Source organism: Aricia agestis, chromosome 5 (assembly GCF_905147365.1).
Source record: "Aricia agestis chromosome 5, ilAriAges1.1, whole genome shotgun sequence".
Classification (NCBI taxonomy): Eukaryota; Metazoa; Arthropoda; class Insecta; order Lepidoptera; family Lycaenidae; genus Aricia; species Aricia agestis.
The window spans coordinates 11,152,782-11,171,891 of NC_056410.1; the positions used below are offsets into that span (position 1 = coordinate 11,152,782).

At 37.4% G+C, this 19,110-nt stretch overlaps 1 protein-coding gene across 2 annotated transcripts in view; it reads left to right on the top strand.

Moving 5' to 3' along the window:
- LOC121726987 overlaps positions 1 to 19,110 on the top strand; it is a 111,440-nt gene that overhangs the window by 8,915 nt on the left and 83,415 nt on the right. The window contains exon 1 of one of the 2 annotated variants that reach the window (XM_042114655.1): positions 16,720 to 16,771. The exons of the other annotated variant lie outside the window; for it this stretch is intronic. The gene's annotated coding sequence lies outside the window, so the exon portion shown is untranslated. Of the gene's footprint in view, positions 1 to 16,719; positions 16,772 to 19,110 lie in introns of those variants that run through there. 2 annotated transcript variants of the gene reach the window in all.

Consider the following 19,110-nt stretch of genomic DNA (forward strand, 5'->3'; position numbering starts at 1 on the left):
AATTTTAGTTTGTCCTGACAGATGGTGCTACGATTAATTTGAAAAAAATTTTGTTATTCAATTCATATGCTGATTAAAATATTAAATAAATAACACATAGGCTACAATTTTAACCGACTTTCAAAATGGGGGAGGTGTTATGTTCGTTTTCTTATATTCAACGATTACTCCGCCGTTTGTTAACCGATTTTCAAAATTTTTCTTTTGGTATATAGGGTATCATCCCAATTTGGTATTATATTCAGAAAAGTGGTGATCTGATGAAGGATCCATAAGTAATCGAGGGAACTCCTCAAAACTTATAGGGAAACATATGGTGACTTCGGTTTCGTGAGAAGTATTCTAAGCATATGCTACCAACAAGTAAGATTTTGCACCGAGATATACCTGGTATACCGTGGTTCGGAAGGTGCTGAGAGAATTCCTGATTCTTTATAGATACAAGTTTGGGAGTTTCGGCGTTGTTTTAAGAACAGAAAGCATATGCTACTATGCAAATTACATTCTTCATCATCGTCATCATCATCATCACTACCATATTATACCATTTCATAGTCTTTTAGATCGAGACTCGAGTTTGTCAAGCGATAATTAAAAAAAATCTATATCTACCTAATATTATAAACCTGAAGAGTATGTTTGCTTGAACGCGTCAATCTCAGAAACTACAGGTCCGATTTAAAAACTTATCTCAGTGTTAGATAGATCATTTATCGAGTAAGTCTCATCATTTATCGAGAAGGTTATATTATATTATTACTCTAAGACTAATACGACAGAAGAAACTCAGGAAAATGTGGGAAAAACGGGGGAAATATTTTTTATGGGAAAATGTACCTACGGATTCTGTAAAATTTCTAATTTACGCGGGCGAAGCCGCGCGGGACATCTAGTAGAATATATATTCTGTTTTGGTACTTGTTATATTAATGAATAGCGGTCCCATCCAAATTTTTAACGGGCTGTATTTTATGCCAGGAATTTACTTTTTAATATTCATTTCGTCAAAAACTAAAGGTGATCACCTGAATTCTCTCTAAGGGTTAAATTACAACTAAGGAAAACACAAAAGAAATATTATTTTACAGGTCGAATCAGACTTTTTATCCTTTTATTGTTAAGACTTATTTGTGTCCTTGGCGTAAACCGGTAAACAAGGATAATACGAGAGTGTATCTCTATAATAATTTATCTTCTTAGCGCGAGATCTGTTTGAGTAAACAACGTATAAAACCTCGGGGGAGAGAGGCTATAGTTTATTGGATAATTTGATGATTAGGTACTCTCCGAGGAACGGCTTCGTCGTTCTATGAACAAAATAGAAATAGTTTATCAAAAAGAAAGTCCTTTTTTGGAAATATTTATTAAACTCTATATCAAGTATCAATTAGTTAGGAGGACATAATTTCTCGTAATTAATTAATGCGATTTGATGGTATGATGAGTGATAACGTTCAATATTGCTAGTACTTCGATAGTGTATTAGTACGGTTTTAACCTGAAGAGTTAAAAGACAGACAGACACACTTTCGCATTTATAAAATTAGCATAGATACACGGGAGTAGCTTAAATAGTGTTCAAGTGTCGGCGCAGTGTTCAAGAGCATTTTCTTTTCTTTTACTCTCCGAGTAACCTAGTGGGAGTGGATGACCAACACGACCGGCAACTGCAAGAGACCGCCTAATTTTTAAATACCATGAATCATATTTCTTGTCAGACAATCAGGTGTTCAGTCTACATTTTCTTAACTAAACATTAGAACAACATTTTTAGTTGTTTCATCCAACCCAAGACCATTGAGACAAGCCAAGCTCTTAAACCCCATAGACCATGAAAACGGTATAGCGTCTTAACTCTAAGGGTTGATACTTGATTCAGACCGCAACGCGACGCGTAGATGCATAATTTATCTTATATCTTTAAACGAGCAATTCTTGTATATATAATTGGAATCTCGGAATCGGTTCCAACGATTTTCATGAAATTTAGTATATAGGGAGTTTCGGGGGCGATAAATCGATCTAGCTAGGAATCTTTTTTAGAGAAATATGTCATTTTATTCGTGTTTTATCGAATACCGAGCAAATAGTTTTATATTTAACAGATTCGCAAGACGTCTCACGCAGTTGAAATCTGTCAAATCCATACGGGATTACGCAACGCGACGCGTAGACGGATCCAGAAATGCATCTACGCGTCGCGTTGCGGTCTGAATCAACCCTAAGAATTCATTAGTTAAGATTGTCTAGTGAGTCTAGTCACTATCCAGACCCTTTTATACCGTATCTATATGTATAAACCTGATTAGTTGTATTTAATTGATCTGAGCTCGTGAAAATAGTATCGAAAGCTCTCGAATATGTTTACTCGCATTTCGTCCATTGTTCTAAACTAGGGCAATGCGGTGTGTCAATCAACCCCACACTTTAAAAGGGTTATGCAGTTTCACAGCTATACGAATCATCGCATAGCTGTTCTGGCTAATTAGAGATATTCATGCCAGCTAGTTTTTAATATAAGCTGTAGTGATGTAAAGTTTTTGATCTAGAATAGAAGATATATAGAATAGAATATACGTGGGAGAGCCACGCTTCGGCACGAATGGGCCGGCTCGACCGGAGAAATACCACGTTCTCACAGAAAACCGGCGTGAAACAGCGCTTGCGCTGTGTTTCGCCGAGTGAGTGAGTTTACCGGAGGCCCAATTCACTTCCCTATCCTCCCCTATTCCCTTCCCTTCCCATCCCTACCCTCCTCTATTACCCTATTCCCTCTTAAAAGACCGGCAACGCACCTGCAGCTCTTCTGATGCTGGGAGTGTCCATGGGCGACGGAAGTTGCTTTTCATCAGGTGACCCGTTTGCTCGTTTGCCCCCTTATTTCATTAAAAAAAATGCAGAATATTAAACTATACAGTAGTGACTAGGTATATACAATTTGCTATCGTTTAGGTAATAGCCAAAAACAATCGTAATATACTTATTTTATAAATTATTATAGGTTAATAAACTTTCCATTTTATTCAATCTTTTCTTTATCATCTTTAAAATTATATAGCTTAAAAATTCAAGGCGCAAAGCTGAAACAGAAAATTCGGCGGATACGTTTAAAGCTATTCTCCTATTGATTCAGTTCTCTACACAAAGCCAGGGGGTGTCCGTGATGTATGGCCTATGTGATGTTTGTACAAGATATCCTCGACCAACCTCCCGAACGAAAATAACAGCCGTTTGACGTACGATTGATTAAACTATCAGATTCTGATAAACGTCCCAATATAAATTTTACTCTTAAGTGTTTAAACACACTAGGCCGAAATTACGCGGCGGAAATTCCGCATGATTACGTCCGCAATGTCAAACGCATACAATATACGAACGGAACGCGACGGAAAATGTGTCATCGGTAATTTAAAATACACTGCGGGCGTAATCATGCGGAATTTCCGCCGCGTAACTTCGGCCTAGTGTGTTTAGACACTAACTCTCTCTCTCTCTCTATGGTAAAGAAATTTTCTATTTTTTTTACGTACTAACTTCCGGCTTTGCAAATCCACGCAAACCTACCGATTCGAATTCCTATAGTTTTGAATTACTATCTATTTTCATCAAAAAATCCACGCACTCTATGAGGGCACATTTTAGATTGACAGCTCCCGGACCAAATATTTAAATATTTGGCCGAATATTACACCGGGCCATTTAGCCGAAACTTTTTCGTTTTCGCTTCGTTATAGAATCGCCGATCAAAATGTATGGAAATGACTGACGAGTCGAACGTCAACGTCATATTAACGAACGCTTATGTCAATTACATACATTTTCATCGGCGATTCTATAGCGAAGCGAAAACGAAAGGATTTTGGCTCACCCCCCTGTACCTACATTATTTTTGTATATTATATTAAAATTTATATCCCGTTACTGATAAATATAGTTATATTTAACGTAAAAGTTACCGGTCAACAACATCTGTATACACAGTTGTGTATACAGATGTTGTTGACCGGTTACGACAAAAATTAGTTAGCTATAACATTAGTATACTAGTGTAGGTCTTTTTAATAGTAAGAAAGGTATAAAATTAAATACAGTAATAAATTCTCACTTCAGCGGGGCTAAAATGGTCACATTTAGCAATTCCTCTCAATCAATTCAGCAAATGAATTGTCAAAACTGTCAACTGACAAAATATGTCAAATTAGTACGAATTACTAGATATGAATTGCAAGCAGACTTGCATTTTGCGATTTTAAAAAGAATGAATCATAACATGATTCATTCTTCAAAGCGACCATTTTAGCCCCGCTGCATTTCGTAGCTCAAGGGGAAAGTTATTGTCTCATGTAAATCTTGTCTTTAAAGTGTTTTAATATTCTGTAGAAAATAAAGTTATTGTGAAAATATTCGAGCAAAAGTAATACCTATATAGTATATATAGTGTAGAGCAAGTAGTGTAGTATATATATAGTGACCATTACTTAATAAGTTTTACCAAGTGCGAGTAAAAAACGTTTTAGTAGGTACAGGTAAATCGATTTCTTACCTTTTTGTGTGATCATTGATACGAAAAAGGGAAGGGAACAAATCTAAGGAGAAATTTTTTTTCATTCGAGGGCCGCAATCTTTTGGGGCTCAATTTTACGGCGTTTTAATAAAAACGTGCCCAACGTTGATGGATGAAGGTTCGAGTTATTTGCTATCCATCTCTCTCGTTTCTCACGGAAAATCGAGTTTATTGTCTTGTTTTGGAATTTTTAAAGCGCCCGGCCCTTAAATTTCAGGCACCTGGGCGTTTTAATCTGGTTCTTAGAAATTTAAAATATTTTTAGATTATCGGATAGCGGTGAAACTGTTAAAGTTAACGTACTAGTTTCAAATTGAATTACGTTTAACGTAGCGTTTAGTATAAAATCAGTAGAAATGCAAAATAATAGATTTTAGGGACAAGCTGACAGACAGTTTTTCGCCTATTTGTTTATTCTACAGTAGAAAAATCTTTTCTACAGCGCGGTGGCCATATTAAGGCTTTGTATGTTTATTGTTTAGCTACAAATAAAAAGAATATTATATCGTTATATTCGTAAGTTTTAAAAACGAAAGTGAAAAATTTGAACGCTATAATAACACAATATTAATTTATGTAAGTAGGTCTTTATTTTCAGTAAATGAATACAAAGAAAGGCCGCAATAGACATCAGTAAGACACTGTGAAACAGCTTCGAAGTTTATAAGGCTTATTGATTTAGTAGCGAGTTGTGTAAAAGACGATGAATATTTTATTGCGCACGGTCCACTCATTTCGTTTCTACTAGATCCCTTATATTATTTTATATAATATTTTACACTATAATCTTATGAAAATATAATTAACAATTTTTTTTACCAAATATTTCGGATCAAATATAACAAGTCAAAAGGGAAATACAAGATAGAATGAGATCTTGCGACAACCGTACTTGTTTCGGCAACAAAAAACTACATTAAGGTCTTTTTTCGTAGTCTTATCGATGTTTTCGCACAATTTTTATCAAATCGAACCAATAATTTTGAATATTATTCGATCCAAGTAGACATAGACTTTTTCTAGTAAATATCCTCCTCCTCGCGTCGTGTTCCTCATTGCTGAGGGTCGTGATTCCCGTTTTGGAGTTTAGTGACGACCACATTACGCCATATGTGGCGATCTTTGGCAGAATGGAGAGCATCATGGAGGCCAGTGTCTAGAGTTGTGCGCACTTGATCAGACCATCTAATAGGGCTTCGGCCTCTTTGGCGGCGACCGTCAACTTTGCCTGTAACCACAAGCTGTTCGAGGTTATGGCCATCCTTTCTTGCGATGTGACCAAAGAAATCCAAAACTCTACGTAGGCAGATTGACGACAGTCTTGTTTTTTTCTTTAAGTCACTAAGGATGGAGACGTTGGTACGAAAGGCGGTCCATGGTATTTGGAGCATTTTTCGCCAACACCACATCTCGAAGGCGTCAATTCGATCGCGGTCCGCTTTCTTTAGAGTCCACGTCTCCGCTCCGTAGGTAAATATGGAAAATACTAAAAACTAGACAAGTTTGATTTTTGTCTTCCGGGAGATGTTACGATCTTTCCATATTTTTTGGAGCTGCGACATTGCATTTTTGGCCATACCTATACGTCTTCTGATCTCCTTGTCGCATGATCCTGTGTTGTTGATGTTGGATCCCAGGTACACAAAGTCGGAGACTATTTCAAAATCGAGCAGGCCTGCAAGATCTAATGTGCCAGTGCGATCAACCACCATTAGCTTGGTTTTTGCGTTGATAATCTTGAGGCCTAATTCTAAGCTTATCTTTCTCATTCTGTCAAGAAGCTCTGCCATTTCTTGTGCACTTGCGGCCAGTAGCGTGGTGTCATCTGCATAGCGAATATTGGATATTTTGGTGCCACCTATTGAGACTCCACCTTTCCAACCCTCGCAGGCTTTTCTTATTATATACTCTCCGTAGGCGTTAAAGAGTATTGGTGACAGAATGCAGCCTTGCCTGACGCCTTTTCCAAAGCTAAATGGTTTTGAGTAGGTCTTGTTAACCCTAACAACGCCTTTGTTACTCTTGTACAGTGCCTGAATAAGAGCGATGAGGTGGTGCGGCACGCCAAGTTCTTTCAGGACCCTCCACAAGTCAGACCACACAACACAGTCGAAAGCCTTGCTGTAATCAATGAAACACAAGATGATAGGTGTATTAAATTCGTATGACTTCTCAATAAGCTGCCTGATGTTTAAAATTTGCTCGCGAGTACCCTTGCCTTTCACGAAGCCGGCTTGTTCCTGTGAAATCTGCCAGTCAAGAAAATGACGAATTCTATTATTTATAATGTGAAGAAGCACTTTGCTAGCGTGAGATATGAGTGCCAGAGTTCGGTAGTTATCGCACTTTGAAGTAGAGCCTTTCTTATGCAGTGGCAGAGTAATAGATTGCGTCCAGTCGCTTGGCCATACACCGGTCCGCCATGTATCATTACATATGCTATGAAAGTAACGAACTGCTACAGGACCCATGGTGGTGGTGGTGGTGGTCAGAATCTCGGCAGTTATTTGATCTTGCCCAGGAGCCTTTTTTGCTTTGAGTGCGGATATAGCAGCAGTTACTTCCGATAACAGTATAGGAGGCTCCAATGTCAGTTTGTCCCACTCGAACGTTTCAGTCCGTATTTCTGGGTTTTTATATAGTTCTTGACAGTAGTTTCGCCATCTATCTGTTATTGCTGCAAAGTCATGTAAAGATGTACCGTGTTCATCCTCTATAACCCATGAGTTAGCTTTGAACTTTTTAGAGAGGAGCTTAACTTTTTTGAAAAGGTCCGCACTTTGTATTTTATTGGCATGCTCTTCTATTTCTGCACATATACTATTTATGAAAAGATTCTTGTGTGTTTTAGATATTGGATTAGTCACAGTTAAGTGAGCATTTAATATTTGGTCTTTTAGGTGTTTCCACTTTTTGTCACTATTTACATGGACCGTCAGTAATTGTTGTTCGGTTATATCGTCGTCAAGAATTCGTTTGAAACTGTCTTTTTCAGTCTTATTCAGAATAAGGGGTCGTGCAGAGTTATTTTTCTTTACAGACTTTAGTTTAATCGCAAAATCAGCTACCAAAAGATTGTGGTTGGAGCCGCAGTCAGCGCCTGGAAATGTCTTAACTTTTGAGATCGATGATCTCCATCGACTGTTTATAAGTATGTAATCGATTTGATTACGACATCGATCACCAGGTGATATCCATGTATATAGCCGTCGGGGATGTTGTTGAAAGCAGGTGTTCATTATGGTGAGTTTTTTATCTATACAGAATTCCAAGAGTTTAGTGCCTCTGTCGTTTCTGACGCCAAGTCCAAATTTGCCAACAGTGTTACGCAGGTGGTCATCGTTGAGTGTATTACCTATTTTCGCATTCCAGTCACCAATAATAATTGTTATCTCACGGTTGGGAATCGTAGCTAAGGTTTCTTCAAGGCTGGAATAAAAGCTGTCGCAGAGGCTTTCATCGGCACTTGATGTGGGGTGCATATACAGCAACAATATTGACTTTGCAAGGTCGAGAGTGTAACTTTAAAGTTATTATGCGGTCTGATACGGGGTTATATTATCCCGCTACATACTTGTTTAAGCTACGAGATATCCAGATGGCGACACCGTTTCTACTTGAGTTGTCAGGGCCCGAGAAAAATATAGTGTTACCGTTCGTGGTTGTATAATGTCCTTGGCCTCTCATGTGAGTCTCAGTTATTCCAAGTATGCTGATGTTGTGCTCCTCCATTTCTCTCTCGACTATTTCCAATTTCCCTGTTTTTGATAGGCCGCGTACGTTCCAGGTGGCAATACGGCGTTGTGTTCGTATGGAAATCTTACTGACACAGGCATCACCAGTAGCAGTTCCTCTATCAGGGTCCTGGTAATTCAACCTAGAAGAGGCTTCGGTAGTCTATTTCACACCGCCCGGCCCGGTAACCAGACGGCGCCGGGTGTTAGCCGGATCGTCCAACATCGCATCTGTGTCACATACTTGATCCATTGGGGTTGTTCTTGGGTTGATATCTCGTGGTGGGTACCCAGATCCTTCCACGGCAGTCTTTTAGAGGTGATTTGTTTGAGATCCTCATGGCCACTGTATGCCACTGTCAACGCGGTGGGAAGCCACGAAGAGGGGTCGGGTTATTTACCGCCGCCCGAGACTCGGCGTTGTTGCTTGTTTGGCACCACCCAGGGGACACATGTAGGGTGAGTCTTAGGAAAAGGTGGTAAATCCTACGGACGCAAGCAACATCGTCCCCCTAGTAAATATAGCACAATTGCAATAACATAATTTAATTGTGTAATAAAACATAACCCACCTTTATATATAATATTTTAATTTCAGGATTCAAAACTATAATATTATGCATATAATATCATGTGGTAGGTGGTAGTGGTAAAGTTGATTTTGCTAATTCTCTATCTTGAAACTTAAGTAGTTAAATTAAACCACAGTCATCAATTCAAAATAATGTGACTAAAATAGCTGGTATTATTGCAATTTTAGACTTTCTTTTTTGGTGGTAAGTATCTTTTTTTGGTAAACAAGTTTAGGATATCAGAGCATTTTTGGTGGTTCTTTATTATATTAGTTCCCTTAAATAAATATATAAATAAAATAAGCTCAAAAATTTGTTCCCGTTTGCATTTATATTATCATGATTCTCCTATTAATTATCGCCTATTAATTATCCTAAATTTTTAAATCGTAATAAATGATAATAAATTGGATTTATATTAAGTATAAACTAAATATATTTTCTAATAGTTACATATTATTTAATACAGTACAAAGTGAATCATAAAGGAAAGTACTGGGACGACCGCGACCCACGTTTCCTCTGGTGAGCTCCAGATTACTGAGCACTAACTGCTCCTTTGTTGCCTGTCGCTAATATTTAATGGGCGTTTCATATCTAGCACTTATCATGTAACTACTTGACCTAACTTATGCCGGTTTCTGACGGTTTAAATACATAGACTGCCAAAAACTAATACTTATAACCCTGCGGTAAAGACTGTATTGGATAAAAATATCAGTAAACCTTTAAATGAAGTTTCATTCGCTACCCGTTGATGTTGAGCTGGGTCAGTTATTTTAAAATAAACCTGAAAAACCTCACAATTTGATCTGTGATATTTAACCTATAACGCAGTCTCCTGTTAACGAAGGTGATGAAATTTCGCAGTTTATTTTTAAGCTTAAGCTTATAAAATTATAGTAATAAGTTTTTGTTTTAAAATTAATAATATTCAATATTCATATGTGATTCAATTCATTTAGTGGTAGCGTAGTGGTAAGTATAATATTATTTCTAGGCTAGGTTTCCGATTTTATATTCATTTGCATTTGTCCCCACACTTTAATCATGACTTGCCCTGTTTCTGATGTTATTTGACTATAGTTTATCTATTCGCTAGCGCTATTAATTGGTTTTCGACATCAGTCGAAACATTAACCATTCAAAAACACTTCTAAATATATAAACTCCTGTGAAAAAAGTAATCTCACAAAACGGATATACTTTTGTAATCTATAAAAGCTATTATGCACACCTATGCAATGGTGTGTGTATGTGATCATAAGTATTATTTACCTACTGGTTTTAGTCTTAAGTTAACATTCATCATTAAGTAACGTAAAGGATACGTTGTCCTACCGGCACCTACGGCGTATATAACAAGTATTCATAAGTAAATAATATACAAGTCCGAAGTTAATATATATTTCATTTATGGCCACGTAGGGCACACCTTTTTACAGTTAACTACCAAAATACGTGTTACGTGGAGATAGAAGTTAGGTAACATACAAGAGTATCAAACGTAATATTGTGACACGGCGGCAGTTCCGGCAAACGGGGGAGTTTGAGCGGAAGATCTCGGGGGATCCCCGCCATTGTCGCTCCGTTCCAATTACCGCCGTCAATAATCCCGGCGTGCATGAAACTTGACGCGCTAAATTGAAACTGCTCAAAAATTCCGAGCGGTTTTATCGAACGAAAGTTGGATTGCAAAAGTTTTATCAAGTATAGGTGTTGCGCGCGACTTCATTGTGCTGATATTCATTTATGGCGCAGTAACCGTACAAATGTCCGAGATATATCTACCCTATGTTCTGTCTCGGGATTCAAAGTATCTTTGTACCTCGTCAATATCCTACAGATAGTTTCCGAGATAAAACTGTCCTATATCCTGTCCTGGGATTAAAAGCATCTCTGTACCCAATTTCGTCAAAATCGGCCAGACAGACACGTCATAAAAAGCTCGGTAGACTGTAGACTACTTTACCCGCACGGAATAAGAAATCACCGGGTCCAAATCTTTATTTTTTCATTTTGCTATTTTTTACTCTCACCTGTAGTTTTTACCAAAATAGCAGAAGCAGGCACGGTCTAACAAACGTCCAATCAACCCAAAGAGCATAATCACATAATTACTTATTCATCAGACCAACAAAACCAATCGTTATCCGACGAACTTCAATAAATTAATTTGTTTATCGTCGTCGTCGAATAGGATATTGTGCCTGCGATGCGAATTTACGAGGGCTTTTTATGGCTCTGGAATCCTGGACAGTTCCAAAAGTAATTTGGTGTAACGACCCGTCTATTTCTGCGTAGATTTGTATTAGGTGAGTCGAACGTAATGGCTGCCTCCACCGTAATGTAAATAGGGACATTGTGCTTTGCGTAATCTATGTTAAGGTGCGTCCAGATAGACGCGGTTGGCACCGTGACATTTACGTGAAAAGTTTCCGAGCGTTTCATCATGAGACGTTTAGTAATGACCACGACTCACGCCCATCATCCTTAACTGCAGCAGAGTAGACAGAACTAAGGCGTCCCTAGACTTTCGGGTATGTGTTCCTCGTAGAGAGTTCACCGTAAAAGTAGCAGCGCTGAAAGACCAATTTTTTTAAAATTGTATGGACAAGCACCCCAGCGTCACGAGTTTCCCCATACAAAAATGAAAAAAAAAAAGCTCTTTCAGCGCTTCTACTTTTACAGTGAACTCTATACACGGGACTGATACACACCCTTAAGTATTATCACTTAGTTTTGTGACACCCTGTATACTACATCAAACCATAGAGAAACGGTCTGTGGTCAAACGTATCGAGATCTCTTCTGAGTCTGGCTTATGGTTTTATGTGTCCCTAGTCCCTCTAGACTCTAGAGTCTAAACTCTAGAGTATTTAAGAAAGATATTTTCATTAAAAAACTACAAACGACTATAATTTGCGTCTGTATAAACAAGCCTCATACAACGAGAATACAACAATGTTGCAGTAGTTTCTAGGCTTTTAAAAGTCTTCAATGTGAAATGTAAATGGATAAGACAAAAAAATGTAATAAACTAATTAACGTAAACATTAAAGAATAATAAGCCGCGTGCGTGACTAAATCCGCGTGATACTAACGCCTTGTAATTATCATTAGGTCTTTACTCTTTGTTAACATTAATAGCGTCGCGACGCTGTAACATGAATAACTTTGCTTACAACCTGCCCATTACCGGGCAATGGTCATGAACACGCCACTACGACACGTAACATGAATCAATCCCAGTGCCCATAAACAGCTGTGGGATTGCAATTTATGCTACGTGCTGTGCGATATTCTATTGAATGTTTAACAAGTCTGCGGTTACCCATACTTACTACTATAATATGCTCTGAATATTACTATTGCGAACTTTTTTGTTTACTGTCTTTGCTTGTGCTGCCTCTAGCGTTTTTTTTTTAATGAAATAAGGAGGCAAACGAGCAAACGGGTCGCCTGATGGAAAGCATTCCGTCGCCCATGGACACTCGCAACATCAGAAGAGCTGCAGGTGCGTTGCCGGCCTTTTAAGAGGGAATACGCTTTTTTTTTTTATGGAATAAGGGGGCAAACGAGCAAACGGGTCACCTGATGGAAAGCAACTTCCGTCGCCCATGGACACTCGCAGCATCAGAAGAGCTGCAGGTGCGTTGCCAGCCTTTTCAGAGGGAATAGGGTAATAGGGGAGGGTAGGGATGGGAAGCGAATAGGGGAGGGTAGGGAAAGGAATAGGGTAGGGGATTGGGCCTCCGGTAAACTCACTCACTCGGCGAAACACAGCGCTAGTTTCACGCCGGTTTTCTGTGAGAACGTGGTATTTCTCCGGTCGAGCCGGCCCATTCGTGCCGAAGCATGGCTCTCCCACGTATAGGGAGAGCTTTCTTGAAGGTTTTCAGGTCGTATAGGTTGTATAGTAGTCTATCGTTATACTATCTAACTTGTACTGGTTTTTTACATCACAATCCATAAAGTTTGCAAATTAGTCTCAGGGACAGCAGCTAAAGAAAGTTTATTTAAATTGCCAATAGCACAAAAATTTAATTAAAGAAAAAGTTTTCAATGAAAATATTCTTTCACTCAGTTATGACTTACGAAACTGAATGTTAATTCGATGTGATTTCAGCTTGCAGATTAATAATATCTACAGAGTTACATGGGTTGTAACTATTGTAGCTATATTAGCAATTATAGTTAGTAAATGAAAAAGCGAAACTATGTTCGGTACATTATTAATAATAATATTATAGACATAGGCTACTTAATATTATATATTGTTTTTTTTTTTTTTTTTTTATGAAATAAGGGGGCAAACGAGCAAACGGGTCACCTGATGGAAAGCAACTTCCGTCGCCCATGGACACTCGCAGCATCAGAAGAGCTGCATGTGCGTTGCCGGCCTTTTAAGAGGGAATAGGGTAATAGGGGAGGGTAGGGAAGGGAAGGGAATAGGGGAGGGTAGGAAAGGGAATAGGGTAAGGGATTGGGCCTCCGGTAAACTCACTCACTCGGCAAAACACAGCGCAAGCGCTGTTTCACGCCGGTTTTCTGTGAGAACGTGGTATTTCTCCGGTCGAGCCGGCCCATTCGTGCCGAAGCATGGCTCTCCCACGTATAAAATTTGTAAATAAAGATTGTAGTGTTTACTTGGCATTACAAACAATAAGAGACTTGCATAATTTTTAACGTACGCCCAAAAAGGAGGATTCCTGAATATTAAGTTCAGAACTCTGTAATATGAAGCACGTGAAGCATAAAAATTACCCAACGCTGATACAAAATATCCGAATCTGAATTAAGCCACTCGAGACTCGTGATACTTGTCGAGTTCAAATGTTAGCAAATAAAAGTTTAGAGCGCCACGATCTTGTTAAGCCCGTAATAAGATTTATGTATGAGAGAGTATGTTACACTAGTTCAGTATCGTAATTAGGATTCTGAAACAATGGCTCGCTACAGGACTCTCCAGAAATAGATTTCATTACAATTAAAGCCCTGGATTCTAGAACATAAATGTTACAGTTTAGACTTTAGACGAACGCGAATACACAACATCATTGAAAAGAAAGAGTTCTTTTTCAACGAGTGATAGACCTTGGAGACTGTCTTTACAAACCTTTTCTTATTTTCTGCCTCTAAAAACATGGCGATTCTTTGTAATGGTAATCGAGGCAAATCGCATGGAAGGAACGTCGAACGTATGCTTGCCACGATCCACACTTTGTGAACCGCAAAGAAAATAAACTGAGTTTTATATTACTGTTCGTTTAAAAATTGTATATGACTGTCTAAAAACTATTTTATTTACGACATTATATTATACAGGGTGTAACAAGAACAAGTGATAATACTTTAGGGTAAGGGTAGAGGTAGGGTACTTTAGGGTTCACAGTGAAATCTCTACAGGATACGTGTTCCCTGTAGAGATTTCACTGTGAAAGTAGCAGCGCTGAAAGACCAAAATTTTTTTTTACTTTTGTATGGGCAAGGGCCCAAGCGTCTTTTTGGTCTTTCAGCGCTGCTACTTTCACAGAGAACTCTCTACAGGGAACACGTACACACCCTAAATTATTATCACTTGTTTTTGTTACACCCTGTATACTAGCTGTCCCGGCAAACGTTGTTTTGCCATATAAAGTATTTCGCCCATATTATGTTATTGAAGTGACGAAATAAGTATGGCACCATGGCAACGTCCATCGCTATCACGCCGCATAAACAATGGTCGCCGTCAGTCTCGAGTTTTAATAATTTACTATTATTTATTTAACAATGCAATTAATTAATATAAAAAAATAGCCAGTAGCCGATTCTCAGACCTATTGAATATGCATATAAAATTTGGTAAAAATCATTAAAGCCGTTTCGGAGGAGTACGGTAACTAACATTGTGACACGAGAATTTTATATAAAAGAACATAATATAATGATGTCGTATTTTTTGCTCAGACTTTGGCCCATGCTAAAATAGAAGTCAGAGCCAAGGCTTTGGTCACTACTCACTACTAACAAAATGTTCATTCAACGCTTAATATGGAACGTTTCGGAGGAAATAGCTTGTATTGGACATTTAGCGAAATCCTAATCTACTGTCTTATTATGTCGCTCACTCTATGATAAGAGGGGGGTACTGCGAGTGTCCTCTTGGGTGTCTTTTCAAGAGCGAACAATACTCCTCGGTCATTGAACGATGCGGTCAAATTCAACATTCAGAGAGAGACGCTGTCTGTATAGAATGTGTACTGTGTTATAATACGTTCGACACATCATCGATTTTTCTTTACATATTTTTGGTTGTAAAAATAATAATAATATTCAGGCTTGGCCTCTTCAATACATTTATTCGCACCTTTGTTTATTAAATTAGAGGGCGGAAAAATGGATCACCTGATGGAAAGCAACTACTTGACCACCCCTAGATTCCCGCAACATCAGATAAGAGTTGCAGGTGCGTTACCGGCAAGGCTATTGACAAAGATTTCGATGATGCGATATTTAAATTTTCAAGAGGTAAAGAAAACCGGCGCGAAACAGCGCTTGCGCTGTGTTTCGCCGAGTGAGTGAGTTTACCGGAGGCCCAATCTCCTACCCTTTCCCCTTCCCTATCCTCTCCTATTTCCTTCCCTACCCTCCCCTATTCCCTTCCCTACCCTCCCCTATTACCCTATTCCCTCTAAAAAGGCCGGTAACGCAGCTGCAGCTCCTCTGATGCTGCGAGTGTCCACGGGCGACGGAAGTTGCTTTCCATCAGGTGACCCGTTTGCTCGTTTGGTTCCTTATTTCATTTAAAAAAGTCGATAGTAATAGTGCCGTAACAACTATAGCACTGAAAACCACGAGGCAAAGCGTAGGCTACGGTCTGGACCTGAAAATGGACCAAGTATTACTAGGAAGTATGTATGCTAAGTCGATATTATGTGGTTCGTATGCGGTCAGCGAGAGTTGATTAAGATTGAGGTTTCCCAACGGAGCTCCCGTCTCGTTCCCAATATTTATTGGAGGAACGGCTATTAGCAAACATTTAACGCTAAATAAGTACATTTTCTTAGGAATATAAGGTTCTTATTATGCTTGTAATTTAATTTGTACTGATAATAATAATTATTCTTTCGATACTATGAACTTGTGTGTGAACTGTGAAGAACAACACGAGTCGCAAAGATTCGTACGATTTTTTTAAATATTAGCTGACTCAGCAAACGTTGTTTTGCCATGAGTATCAATATAAAAAGTAGATAAAAATCTATCTTCAGCCCTGACGAATGTACTATCAGAGAAGATGATTCCTAGGCAGATGGGGGACCTACGTAGTTTGGTCGCGTTACGTCAAACCCAGCCGACGGATCACAATTAACATTGAATTGACATGATCCGACCAAATGACGCAGACGTTGGTCTGTCAACTGTCTAGGAATCAATTTCCTCGATTGTACATACAAAATTTTTGTCGTTTGTCGTGAGTCGTTTTGGATGAGTTCGCGCCCAAACACTGTGACACGAGATTTTTTTTATATTAGGAGAAGAAGATTTATTTTACTTGGAGTTTTGTGACTCATCTCGTCATTTGGACTATTGCTATCTCACTTCATACTTGACGGTGGTTAGAGCAATCTGGTTTCTTTACAAAAGGTACCTATTATAACTTCGACTGCTATAAATACCATATTTAATTCTAAACATGGACGACATAAACTGTTACCTTCATCTGTTTTCACCGCAGTGTATATGTTGTCAGTTATTCCAGGATACGTGGCATCTTGCAACACGTAGTCATATTCAGGAATATCAAAATAAACAGTACTGAACTAGAGCAGTTAGGCAACAGACGTAGATGCATGAGTGAGTGCATTGTTTGGCTTTACGAGTCTGAGGCGAATCTGACGTTACGACCGTAGGTGAGATGTTTTACGATCTTCCCATCAGAGTTTATTGTTTCCATATACTCTCGTGTTTATTAAAATCTCATTTTGTGTGACTCATCTTTTTCACATATTTATTTTATAGATTTTGCCCGAAACTTTGTCGCACGGGAAATGTCAAATTTTCCGGGGTAAAACTATTTGCCCCTCGCGGACCCCAAATAAGTATCCATATAACACCACACACACAAAAAGACAGCGCGGTAATGATACCTATGTAATAAATTTTAGTAACTTTATTTTTATTTTTAATTAAGATACTATTCTGGTGATCTGCAGGACAGGCTCAGCCTAGTGCAGACATCAAAGAAACTCGGCAGTAAAACGTCTGTAATCTTAAAATAATATAATATACGTACCTGTAAAAATATTTTGTATCCGATGTATTGTTGTTTTCAATAAATTATTATTATATTATACATTCCATGACCCATCAAACTAGCTCCAACTGTTTAAGCGTGAAGAGATAACAGACCAATAGCCAGACAAACCGACGGACGGACACACTTTCATAAATTTCTTGTCTGTATCTTAGTAAGTAATGACAAGAGTAGTTTTGTCATTAAATGCTAACCAAACTAAAACACACGAATGAAAAAAATTTAAATATCTCGTCATTAGCTTTTTCAAATCTTTGATATTGGAAAAAGTTGTTTTAAAACTTACTCATTTCAGACACTTGACTCTTGCAGAAAAATACTTCTTGTAAGTTGTAATCAACCTTTAAAAGCAAAGCTTAGCCCTGGATGCTCACTTCGATGTTAGTTTCTTAAGTTCTTCGATTACTTTCCAATACTTTTGTATGTATTTATTTTGTATGTATTATGTAACATCCTCTAAAATCCTTTTTAAAACTCAAGGGCCAATTTTTATTATAATTTAAAATAATTCCAAAAATCGCTAAAAATATCATAATATTATTTGTATTAATATAACATATCCAAGTATCCTTTCCTCTATTCCCAAACGAGCCTCTATATCGAGGTTGTACGTATGAATATCTTATTTCTATAAAACTTTATAGCTAGTGATAAAATATAACGTATTTGGGAGTAGCCACTGGAAACACGCCCGTACATTCTTTCATTTTTGAAGCTAAAGGTTTTTGAAGGTCTTATATATACAATCAGAGTTGTTGAGTAAAAATGGTTAATCAAATAATTAACAAATTTTTTTTCATAATAATATGTCTGTTGAGACTCACGCTAAAATCTCAAAGTAAGGGCTTATGTATAACATATTATATAGAGCAGCATACAGCATACAGCATTATGACAAGTTGTCATTGATATTATTGTAGGTAATCGTAATTTTGGACTCTAAAACATGAAACTTAATCGGATTAGGTTTCATGTTTTGGAGACAAAGATCTTTGATGTAATCTTACAAAGATGTAATCTTTCACTCCTTTGTGGTTTTTGAATTTGATGATTTGTGAAAACAAATGCTACTCACGATTAAGCTTATATTATTCTTCTGTCTTTCTAACTATAAAATACACGATTGTGCAACAAATATATTTTGATACGTCGTAACTTTATTTCTGAAGTTTTAATATCAAGGTCTGTAACACAAAGACTTTGATAACGTTATAATTGGCCTCAAGCGGCTGCACATGGTCCTACACATATTACACCCTGGAATTTCATTAAATGTACTAAAGTAACATCAATTACATACATGCTCCAAATCTAAATACAATATCCTTATATAGCTATTATATTAAGAGCAAATGAAGTAGCGTGGTAGAGAATATATTATATAATATTGCTATTTTTATTTACCCACCCTATATACAAAATTTCATAAAAGTCGTTGGAGCCGATTCCGAGATTCCAATTATATATATATATATATATATATATATATATATATATATATATATATATATATATATGTATATATCGTCCCCGTAGAGCTAAAATTCACCAGATAGCTTTTTCATCATTTTGAGACACGAGCGTTTAAAGTTTTTTTTTTCAAAAAATTCCTGCAAATTTCTGTTGAGAGATATAAACTTTTTCTTTTTGCTATTGCTTGGATGGTATACCAAAGTTATTTAAACAATAATTTTTAATGAATTTAAATGTATTTTATAATAAATATTCAATAAAAACTACTTTAGTGACTTTTCGCCCTTAACGTTTCTTTCATTACTATAATTTTATTGTTAAGTGCATTTAGTGAGTTTTCGCATAAAAACTGAAGAAATAAAAGGGTTATAAGTATGCTTAGTTAATTTTCAACTAAATAAAAATTAATAATGCTCACTTAGTGAAAAGTTTATTAATAAAAACAACATTTTAATCAGTAAT